The sequence below is a fragment of the Suncus etruscus genome, chromosome 7 (assembly GCF_024139225.1).
Source record: "Suncus etruscus isolate mSunEtr1 chromosome 7, mSunEtr1.pri.cur, whole genome shotgun sequence".
Lineage (NCBI taxonomy): Eukaryota > Metazoa > Chordata > Mammalia > Eulipotyphla > Soricidae > Suncus > Suncus etruscus.
In genome coordinates this window covers 19509345-19520912 of record NC_064854.1, presented here as the reverse complement: position 1 = coordinate 19520912, position 11568 = coordinate 19509345, and positions in this window count along the sequence as shown.

Genomic DNA, 11568 nt, shown 5'->3' with positions numbered 1-11568 from the left:
TAAAATGGCCCTGGCAATATTCTGCAACCACACTGTGCAGATACTGATTGCCAGGGCAGATACCCCAACTGAGACTTGCTTTGGGGACTTATCCTATTCTCTAAATAACCAGGAGAAGCACTGAGTATATTACCATTGAGCCCAGTAGATCCCCTCCTGTCACATACCACAGTGACAGACCACCTATGCAGCTGGGCTGAATATGTTCCCTTGGGAGAACACAGAATATTTGCAAATCTTCAAATCCACATTACTCTATGGCTTTGAACAATTTCTAGGTGTGCCTGTGGTGGCCACTACTTCTTTCTTGGCATTGTGAAAGCCTTTATATGTATTTTCTGTTTCTATACTGGTATGGCTCCTTAGGGTATTGCTTTTTTTCTACCTCACAAAAGTCACTGGACAGGAGATTCAGAGGAGGCAGATTTGGGAGTGTAAGGAGAAAAGAGCATGGCAGGGAAAGGTCTTTGTGGGTAAGGCCAGCTGGTGACAGCTTCTTTGCTCCATGTCTTTTCTCCATCCTGATCCTTAGTTCCTTCTCCTGGAACCCAAATGTTCCAGTTCTTTACCATAGAAAGAAACAGCATTACCCTTTTCCCCTTATAAGCAGCCCTGGGTAATTTCTGATTGTCAGTCACACTAACAACAAGAGGTGAAAACGATGAGGCTTGTCATATAGCTATGCTGTGGAGGAAACTGGGCAGCTGTTTTGTGACCTATCACTGCCCCTGATGGTATCCCTAAGCACCTCCAACCTCAATGCTGTTTTGTAACAGGACAAGCTAGTTTCTGATGCTGTTTGGCCACACTGGGACAAGGTTACCAATGAACAGCTGAAAGGTCATGTTAAACCTGGGTTTCCACCAGCCCTGGTACAAAAAAGCAACTCTTGCATCATGAAAATTGAACTTGGATGCCACTTTCACAACTGAATACTGCCCTTGCCAGAACAGCAAACAAGAATCAAGAAAACAGAAATTTCAGAGAAGATGAAATTGTCATCAAGAGGTGCCAGGTCAGGCTGAAAAAAGGCCCTAGGAGAATAAGCAGCACACCTCTAACAAGGTTAGGTACCACATTTTCACAGCACATGCCAGAACAAAGATGGTGCCCATGCTACGCATCGAAAGAAAAGTACAATCTATGTTTAAATTCTTTTCTTCTTCTACCAAAAGATTTCCAGAATGCATTGGGCTTTGCATTGATCTCCTTCAGCATGTTTTGTCCTCAATGACTCCTTTTCAAACTTGTGTCTTGCCTCACTTAGCAAAATAGACAACCACAAAAGACAACTGCCAAAGCCAGTAGTGTGGACAAAATGCCTTCAACTAAACTTCCAAGTAAACAGGTCCCAAGTGTTAATCACTAATGACACAAACCTCCATTTTTATGTTCCCAAGCTCCCCCTCTCCCATGCTCCCGAGGCCCTCACTTCTCAGAAATGTTTTTCTAGCACCTGACTTTTACTGCAGATTCACCATAAAACCACTGTCTTTCAAACCGCCACTTCCCATTTCCCAACAAGCTCTTTCTCCTCCTAACCTCTGATGATTTGTGGATGATACCATGATACCCTAGACTGGAAACTTGACAGGCACTTACATTCCTCTCTGCTTCCTCACCTTCAATTAAAGCACCTTTTATTTATTTCCCCTGAGTATCTTCTGTAGTTGGCCATTGTTCCTTTTCAATCATTTATTAACCTCATTTAAAGCTTTGTAGGAAAGTTCTTCTTTCCCACTGAGTTGTTAATTCATTGGTGCATAGCTGAACACTTACTTGCATGCTAGGTGGTAGGGGTTGCAAATCCTGTAACTCCCAAATGGCCCTTTATTCATTTTTGAGGTCTTTAATAGCCTGGTAGACTACTTCCCATTGAGAAAACCCTGCAAATAACAGCAGACGAATCTTGCTAACTCCCTGGGAACGCAGATTCTTCCTGCTCAAATGCATTCCCTAGTCTCCTTTAAACAAAACGAAGCAATCCCCAAGCCAAACTCTCCTATCACTTTAGATCAAACAAGCTGGCTTCTCCCTGTCTCTAACTGCATATTTCAGGATGCTGTTTGCTGATCTGGTTGAAACCAGCTGGCTGAATCTCCATGTCAGGCCATGCCACAGTTCTATCTTTGCACATTGGTTTTGCTGTTTCTTTGCCTGGAAGACACATACCCTTCACAATGATATCACTCTAATTGCCACTCAGAAAAAACATTCTCCCAAAAGAGATATTTGGTCAATGTATATGTTACTGAAATGGATTCTCTAAAAATGTTGTTACCTTATTCTGTAACAGACTGAACTAGGGTTGGGGACCACAGAAGAACATATTTTCTCCTTTGACAATCCTGAGTTCTAGTTTTTAAAAGATTTCGGTTGGTCTAGTAGGCAATGCCACCCTTCTGAGCAGCCCTTTTCATATGTCACTTTGGATGCAGCTGGTTATAATCATATTGTTACCATCAAAAAAGTTCATGTTGGGGCTGGATTGGTGTCTGCCTTGCCTGAGCTAGCAGAGGACAGAACTAGGTGCTATCCCCAGGCGTCCCATATGGTCCCCTAAGCCAGGAGTGATTTCTGAGTGCATAGCCAGGAGTAACTCCTGAGAGTCACTATGTGTGGCCCCAAAACAAAAACCCAAACAAGCAAACAAGCAAATCCCCCCCCCCAAAAAAAAAGTTCATGTCAAAGGTTCACTGTTCTTCCCTGGAGAGCCAAAGCATCTTTGTTCTGTTTGCTGAAATCATGAAGCGGCCCCAGAAACTAGTTTTATTGAAAGCCTGATTGGGGTGGGGGGAGTGAACGGCCTTGACCTTGGAAGGGGGTCAGAGTGGGTGATACTGAATGATGAGCTCATCATGACAACACTAACAACAATTAGATTTTAGATAGGAAACAGAACCCAGAAGGGTCTCAAGTGCTGCGTGGGGGTAGAAAAAAAATTTCTATTCTTCAGTAAAGGACTGCTCCCTGTCTGGACTCCCTTTTGCAGTTCTTAGACTCTTGATGCAGCTCAGTCTGGTTCTTTAAAATACACCCTGGTTACTGCCCCCAATTAGTTGGGTAAGATGGAGACTTTCTTCTCTCTGCTGGTTTCATAGTCTTTGATGGGTTTTATCATGGGTTTTGTGTTCATGAAGGTTTTGTTGTAAAATGGAAACAATGCGGGATGCTTGAGTGGTTGGGATCCCAAGGAAATTTGTCAATTTGCCAGAAAGAAGGAAAGGGGAAATGCATAACAGAAATATTTACAAAGCCTAATCTGGAAGGAAATGTTTACACATTTGACAAATAGGTATGTAGAAGTAAGAATGCGTTTCAGTAGTTTATATGTTCTTGGTAACTTGGACATTCCAAACATTGATGTAGACAAATGTTTAGGGAGCTAGGAAAACCAGTCCAGTGAGTGTGTGAAAGCTCTGGAGGACAGACCACAGGGAAGAAACATGATAAGGAAGCAGGAAGGCTGGTCTCCCAAATGACTCCCACCAAAAAGTGAGTAATAACCCAGTAAAGCAGAGGACATTGTATTGGGTATATGGTTGGGTCTTGGCCATTTCCCTTTAACTATGAAAGCAAGTGCATGATGGAAGATTGTGGAACAAAACTTTTTACCCAAGAGGTCTCATTGGCTCTAGGTGTTCTCTCTCTCTCTCTCTCTCTCTCTCTTTCTTTGTTTCTTTTTCTCCCCCATGTCATTTTCCTTTCAATTCTTCCCAGAAGTGAAACTCTTGCATAGGGAATTCTCATCGCACAATGTCATCTTTCACCAGAAATCATTTTCTAGCCCTTTGGTTCCCAAAGCACTGAAGTCAGGAGTGCCTTTTTTTTTTTTTTTTAACAAACAGAATGAATAAAGCCCCAATTCTCCACAGTGACACATTCAGGAGATGGCGGGTTTTATCTTGAAAGAGTCTAACAGCTACACAAAAGCTCTCATGTGCAAATAATGGAATTCTCAAATTGGGATAAATGGGCTTTTAGGAATTTTTATTTTGATCATCTATTTCAGGTAACACTTGTGGCTAATGTCAAATAGCTTTGAATTATGGAGTGGATAAGGAAAATCTAAAAGGAAAAAAAATTAGGGCAGGCCTTTATTAAATTTTAAAGTATGCCTTTGCTATATTCTCATAAAGAGCCAAATAGGGTATCAAAATCTCTGGAGATCACCAGTATAATTTCTTTATCATGTTCCATTTAAAATTTAATTATGCAGTCTACAACAAGGAGAATCTCAACAGCTTAAATAGGTCATGCAGTGAGTAACTTAACAATATTCTAAAGTTTTCCTTGTAAAGACTGGTTCTTTGATAGTCTGTTACACATCAGAACACCATATTATAACACAAGTGTAATTTAATTTAATCACTCTGGACTCATAAACATCTATAAAGAATGAAATATTTTGAGTTAGGTCATTTGGAGGACTAATGAAAACCATGTTTCTGGATAGAGCTGTCCATGATCAATGGATGTATTCAAACACACACTTGCATGGTGTAATCATTATTCTCATGTTTCCCAACAAGGTCAAGGGACTTATTTTGTTTAATGTTTGGAGTATTTTGTTTAAATCCATAATCATTTGTAGCAAGGCAACAATACAACCACTGAATAATTAATATCTGAATTAGAGTTTTATATGGCCTATGGCTTGAGACTTCATTTCCTGTCTCAAATTTCAACTAGCAAGCAACTTTCTTCCCCTTATTCTAAAACAACAAAACTCTCTCTCAAGCTATTGCCATACATGACTCTGTTTAAGTCTCTGAAAACTTTGCTCCTGTTATTATCCCATTTTACACACGAGGAAATGGAAACAGAGGGAGGATAGGACACTTACTCAAGGTCACAGAACCAGTGGATCAACTGGGATTTGAACACATGCTGGAGTTTGATCTCATGACATCTGTGCCACCTCATGTATGGTGTGATGTGGTATATCTTAGGGAAGGTCACTGCCCATGATTTGTCTAAAATAATGAGAATGAACATGTCTTTGAACCAACCTTTCTCTCTGCTACCATGAATTGCTAGTTGTCTCTGTGTCAGGAACAGAGTTAAATATTTTCCATAGACTGTCTTTTCTCAGTGGCACTAAGGGATGGTCCTTTGTCCAAATTACAAATGAGTAACAGGGACATGGGGAGTAACTGTGAGCTTGAGGCTGTTAGTTACTCCCCATGTCCCTGTTATTCATTTGTAATTTGGACAAGATTCCAGTGTGCCTAGCCCAAAGTCCACTTCCCTTCCTTTCCCCTTACTTCCATTTCCTATCTTTCTCTGTCCTTCCTTGCTCTTCTTTCTCTTATTTTCCCTTCCCTTGCCATTTCTTCCCTGTTCTCTCTTCCCTTCCCCTTCTTGGTGTGTGATGAGTGGCTCCAAAAAGGATGCCCAGGAGGCTAGGAACTCACCAGTGATTCTTAGCTAACTGGTTTAATGGTCGAATGCAAGGGCCTAATAATGTGGTTCTGCTTAGGCCATATGGTGCTGCGATTAACTGGGCTACATAGGCAGTGCTTGAGGCAGGATATCCAGGGCTGTAGCTGACAATGCTTAGAGGAATCTGTGGTGACAGACAGGAATCTGACAGGCAGGACTAGATGACTCAAGTGGACAAGCAAGGGCGGTAATAATATGGGGGTGAGAATAGAGAAACCACACAAATGAATAACATATGAACAGAAAATGAATGGGCACTTGTGCAAAGTAAAGAGATTATGAGTGAAATTGTGGTGAGAAGCCACTAGAATAAGGGATGCTAGAATCCCTAAGGAGTTTGATGGAAGAAAGGTCTATGTGTCAGGAACAAAATAAGGAGAGGATTAGGGCAAAGAGGGTTCAAATATGGAGAGAGGCAGCTTATACTATCCATTGACATCTCAGTGCAAGCCACACATGGCTGTCTTAGACCTTGGGTTGATCTGTGAATCTTCAAAGCTCACTTGGGGGAGACTGTCAATCGTCTTTAATCCAGTGTGCAGCTTCAAGAGGTAGATCCATGTAGTGGGGAAAGAGGAAGTGGGCATCTTCCTCACCTTCCAGATTAGCCGAATTAATCCTGACTATTAATATGATGTCAGATGTCAAAGCCAGATCAACCTCATTGCCACAGCTTTAACTATTCCCAGGATGAACAGTATCAAAATGAGTAAGTTGGTCCAGAGCGAAAATCCTTGGCATAAAGCAGTCATCTCCCTAAACTCTGCCTCCAACCTCTTTGCTGCATCCAACAAGATGACAGCACTTCCTGTTTCCTCCATGCATTCCTGCCTGAAAAATTTCCTCAGTGTTCTATGCACTCCACTGCCACAAGCTGACCTGTTAGCTTAAGTCTTGCTCAGGAGCAGTTTTATTCATAACACTTTGCTTCTTTCTATCACAAGTGCCCAGCTCACTGCTGAAGTCTCTGAATGCTTTTTGTCTGTCTACCTTTCTACCTTTCTTATAATATGAAACTCTTTCCACCAGATTGTGGTCATATGTTCCTTCTGCATTGGACCATCCCTCTTAGGGAAAGAGACAGTGTTTTGAATGTTTCCAATACACGACCTTTTTGGCATAATTTAGTGCTCAAGATGCCTTTGTTAAATCAATGAACAAATGATGGCTATTTGTAAAGGCTGACCTGCGCCAGACTTAGTCTCAGGATAGTTGGGGCAATTGCTCATAGTCAGGAATTATCCAGATCATAGAAAATGTTGGTTGGTTCTAGATTACTTAGTAACCTGGAATAACAGTATCTTATTCCTATTTTCCCTATCCTTGCCCCCAACAAGCACTTTTTTTTTTTGTGAATTTGAATTTTTCTTAGATTCTACAAGTAAGTGGTTCCACAAAGTCTTTGTCTTCCTGGCACATGTTAATATCCATGAGTGTTATTTATGTTGTTGCAAATGGTCAGATTGCATTCATTTTCATATCTGAGTAATTTTCCACTACACCATTTGTGCCCATTTGTTGTCACTGTATTTTAGATTTTCTAGGCTTTTAAGTGACTTTTTATTTGTACTCTGTCATGAATGCAGAGATAGGTTTGCTCCAGGAAGTTCCAGAAATTTTTTTTTATTCAAAGTGCACAGCAACATTTATTGGTTCAGCCTGGAAAACAACCCTTTTAAAATTTCACACAGCAAAGCCAGTTGAAAGCTTCACTCATCAAATAATTTAACTTCCGAAGGTCTCCCCTGCCACTCCCTACAGTGGCTGTAACCATCTACATGTATCCAACAGGCTATGGAAGCTCCTTTGTCTACATCTGCCATAACACTTGTATCTTGGCTTGTGATAACACATATTCTAGCAGGTGTGTTATGATACCTGTCATGGTTTTGGCTCTCTGAGGAGTCTTGATGCTGAACATGTCCTAACATGCCTATTGGCCACCTGTCTGTCTTTGGGAAAATGTCTACACAGTCACTACTCATTTATTCATGGCTGAATTGTATTTTCTATACTGAGTTGTGTGAAATCTGAAAACATTCTCGACACAAGACCTTATGTAAAGTGGGCTTTGCTTTCTTACATCCTCATTCCCCCTTCGTGCTCTCATTTTGTGGATGTTGCCTTTTCTGACAGCCTTCTGGTTCATCGGGTTCATCCCACTGCGTTCATTTTGGCTTTGCTGTTTTTGCTTTGGGTACAATCATTCTTTGACTCATCTGATTTAGAGAGATCTTTCAGAAGCTTTGGATTATAACAAAATAGCTGTGAGGTCCTGGGGCAGGGCTTAGGGAGACAAGAGAACTTCAGTTTCCCCATTGTCCTTAATGTAAACAGCTTCTGCTGAAAAATCTCCAGCTAAGTAACATCCCTTGGAGGGCTGGAGAGATAGTTTGGGGTAAGGTAATTGATTTCCTGGGACACAACAGTCCAGGGTTTGATCTGCTTATGACTCCTGGTAGGATTGTCCAAGCACTACCAGGAGGATTCCCTGAGCACAGAGCTAGGAGTAAGCTCTGTGCATTGCCAGATGTAGCCTCAACTTCTCCCCCTAAATTCACTTCATGAATCTCTGCTCATTGTTTCCCATCTTCTATTCAGGTCCATTAAATCATGTCATTTTCCATAATATTTCTCGTACACTGAGGAACAGTGGACTATGTTACTGAGTAACAAAAATGCATTTTCTCTCCCTTTTGCAAGCGTAGCCACCAACATTGCATGATCATGGTAAAACCTACGAACACAAACTTGTTTATACCTTCCCTCAGCTCCCCCAAGCAAAACAATTAAACAGAATTCACTCTGTTTCAGTGGAAATGTTGGGGTTTTACTATAATTGAATGAACACAGGTGTCCCAAACTAGACACACTTCACCATTGAGAAAAATTCTGAAAGATGCTTTTATTTGGGAGGGGGCACACCAGGTGATGCTCAGGGGTTACTCCTGGCTATGCACTCAGAAATTGCTCCTGGCTTGGGGAAATCATATGGGACACCTGGGGATCTAACCATGGTCCGTTGCAGGCTAGCTCAGACAAGGCAGATGCCTTACCATTTGTGCCACCGCTCTGGCCCCTGAAAGGCATGCTTTTAATGAGAAATAAAATAATTCTTCTCAGTGCTAAATGGTACCAATGCAGAATGAACTGACGAGAACAATTCTCAATGTTCAGAAAAGTAAAATCACACAGTCTACCTCTCCACACAGAAAAAGAAAGAGAAAGAGAAAAGAGGGTAGCATGAGCTATGTAAGGAGTCAGTTTAAATATTTATTTTAATCTCAACAAGATCATTGGTTTTAATATTTATACTAGCACAACAATGCTTCATGCATATGTTGCTTATGAAATCTCATTTTTGGGGGTGACATGTTATTACTTGGCTTTAATTTCAGAGATGGCAAGAATTCAAATACACACTTGGGTTATCATTAGTAACAAAAACAAACCTGGTGGCTGTTCAGGCATGGTGAGCACATACCTCAGCTCCACTTCAAAGCATTTTTAAGCATCATGGCACATGGCTCTGCCTTGCGATTTGTACTTTTTCACAGAATATTAGCAACTGGTGGCCGGTGACTCTTGAATGAATGCCATGTACGGCAATTAAAGTTGAATTACTCCACCCTTGTGCAATATTTGTAAATGGCCTTGCAGAACAGTTCAAGACAGTCATGGCCAGTGCAAACCAAACCACAGACTTGCTATAAAATGCCACCAGCTCCCCTCCTGGCCACATATCACTTGTTAGCAGTTGTCCACTGAAATTACAGTTTTTCATCTTTTTTTCCCGCAAGTCATAGACTCAGCCTGATTTCATAGCTAACAGGAGAAACAACCCACAGTGTCATGTTCTACTAGTCATCATCTTATGAAGAATCAAGGTAAGGCCAGGAGCCTGGTTCTAAAATGGCATCAGAGTTTTCTGAGACTCTTCACCTTCCCCTGTGACACATGGAAGAAATGAGCAAAAGAGCTGAAAAAAATCCTGGAAGCCCAGAGAAAAATTTGTCAGCCAAGAACATGCTCTTCCATGTTCGTGTGAAGAAGAGAAGATCTTGTCTATAGATAAGTCTCAAGTATGTCCTAGGGACATGGGGTCATACCCAGCATTTTTATCTTGCTGCCAAAAAAGTCAACAGCCTATCCAGAACTCCATTAGAAGTTGGACTGAGGAAGAATCGCCATCTTTATTCTCACGCCCTTCGTGCCCTCAGGACAATGGTGGCCTCTTGCCCCAACAAGGAAATTGTAGTCTTGCTGGTTTTCAACACCATGAAAGGCCTGAATAACAAATATTCATGGGAGAGTATTAAGTGAGCTGATTACTGACTTGTCTTTCCAACAATCTCAGGGAGAAAGAACACAGTCACTCACTCCCCAGAAAGAAATTGAATTCAACAGAAGATCACTCCAGGCCTCTATAGGAATTGCTGAATAAAATCCAGGCTGTGCACCTACAAGATTTCTAAGGCCTTGAAGTAATTTTTATCTGCTGCTGCCGGCTCTGGGTGGTTCTCACCTGACAAAACAGGAGTGGTCAGCTCGTTACCTTTTGGGGAGAAGTTTGGAAGTCATTCCTCAGTCCAGGTTTTTTTTTTTTTCTTTCTTTTGGTTTTTGGGCCACACTTGGAGGTGCTCAGGGGTTACTCTTGGCTCTGCTCTCAGAAATCACCCCTGGCAGGCAAGGGGGACCATATGGGATGCTGGGATTCGAACCACCGTCTGAACCACCCATCTGTCCTGGGCTGGCTGCACGCAAGGCAAATGCCCTACAGCTGTGCTATCTCTCTGGCCTCATATCAGTTTTTTGTTTGTTTGTTTTGTTTTTGGGTCACACCAAGCAGTGTTCAGGGGTTATTCCTGGCTCTATGTTCAGAAATTGCTCCAGGCAGGCTCGGGGGACCAAATGGGATGCTGGGATTCGAACCACCGTCCTTCTGCATGCAAGACAATGCCTTACCTCCATGCTATCTCTCCGGCCCCCCAGTTTTTTTGATTAATTTCTTCACCTCAAAATGGGAAACTACATGATACTCTCCCCCTAAAAATGCCAAGGTGCTTGGTTCTTGAGTACCCTCCCTCTGGCATGAGGCATCTGACAGACAAAAAACGGGAATACACACATCAGAACACCAGCATCTCAAAACCCCGTAAATCGGCACACACAATTGCAATGTGTCTTCGCAATGTTCTCCAGAGAATGAAGACACAGAGTAATTCAAACATTTGGTTCTCAGTAAACAGTTTTTTTGGCAATATTAATCATGAGCCCATAAGCAAAGAGTTTCTTTAATTTTCTTTACATAAAAAAAGAAGCAACCAAATGCGCTGTGTCCTGTAACAGATGGTCACAATGTGTACTTTCACCCATTCCCTGGTGTGTTCATTATCACATTCTGTTCACTGTTCTCTGCCTTGGTTTTGAGAGCCTCCTGATTTCCATTTTCAACTCTGCTAGGTGGGTGCCCAGGCCCTCATCATTCATTCCTTCACCATCACTGAGTGGGCCCATTCAGACACAGGCACAGGCATGGCTGCCTGTAGGCAGCTCCCAGCAAAACATTGCCATTCTGCTAGTCCCATCTAAATGCTGGCACAAAATATCAAGAATACAAGTGATACATTCGTCAAAGTATCCTGACAAAGCCTTGTTGGTGAGGTACTATGAAGTATTCTTTAGATGACAGTAAGAAATAAAAGAGTCTATGCCACACACACACACACACACACACACACACACACACACACACACACACGCACGCACTAATAGCAAAAATTCATTGGGAGAAATCACATGATTTTTTTTTTTTTTTTTGCAACTCAATGATGGCTCCTTCACTGCAGTTAACAATAATGGATATGTTCAGGAAAGAAACCAGTCAAGGTATCTTTCTACTGTGGCCTCCCTTGGATAGGATGGAAGAAACAGCATGTTTAGAAATATGGTGGCACAAACATTTCATGCACACACACACACACACACACACACACACACACACACACACCCCTCCAAAAACTTCAGATGACTCCAAAGCAACAAAAATGATTTCTCTAAGTCACATCCGGACACCCTCCTCATTGCTTCTAAGTTACATCACCTATCTGGGGCCCAGACGT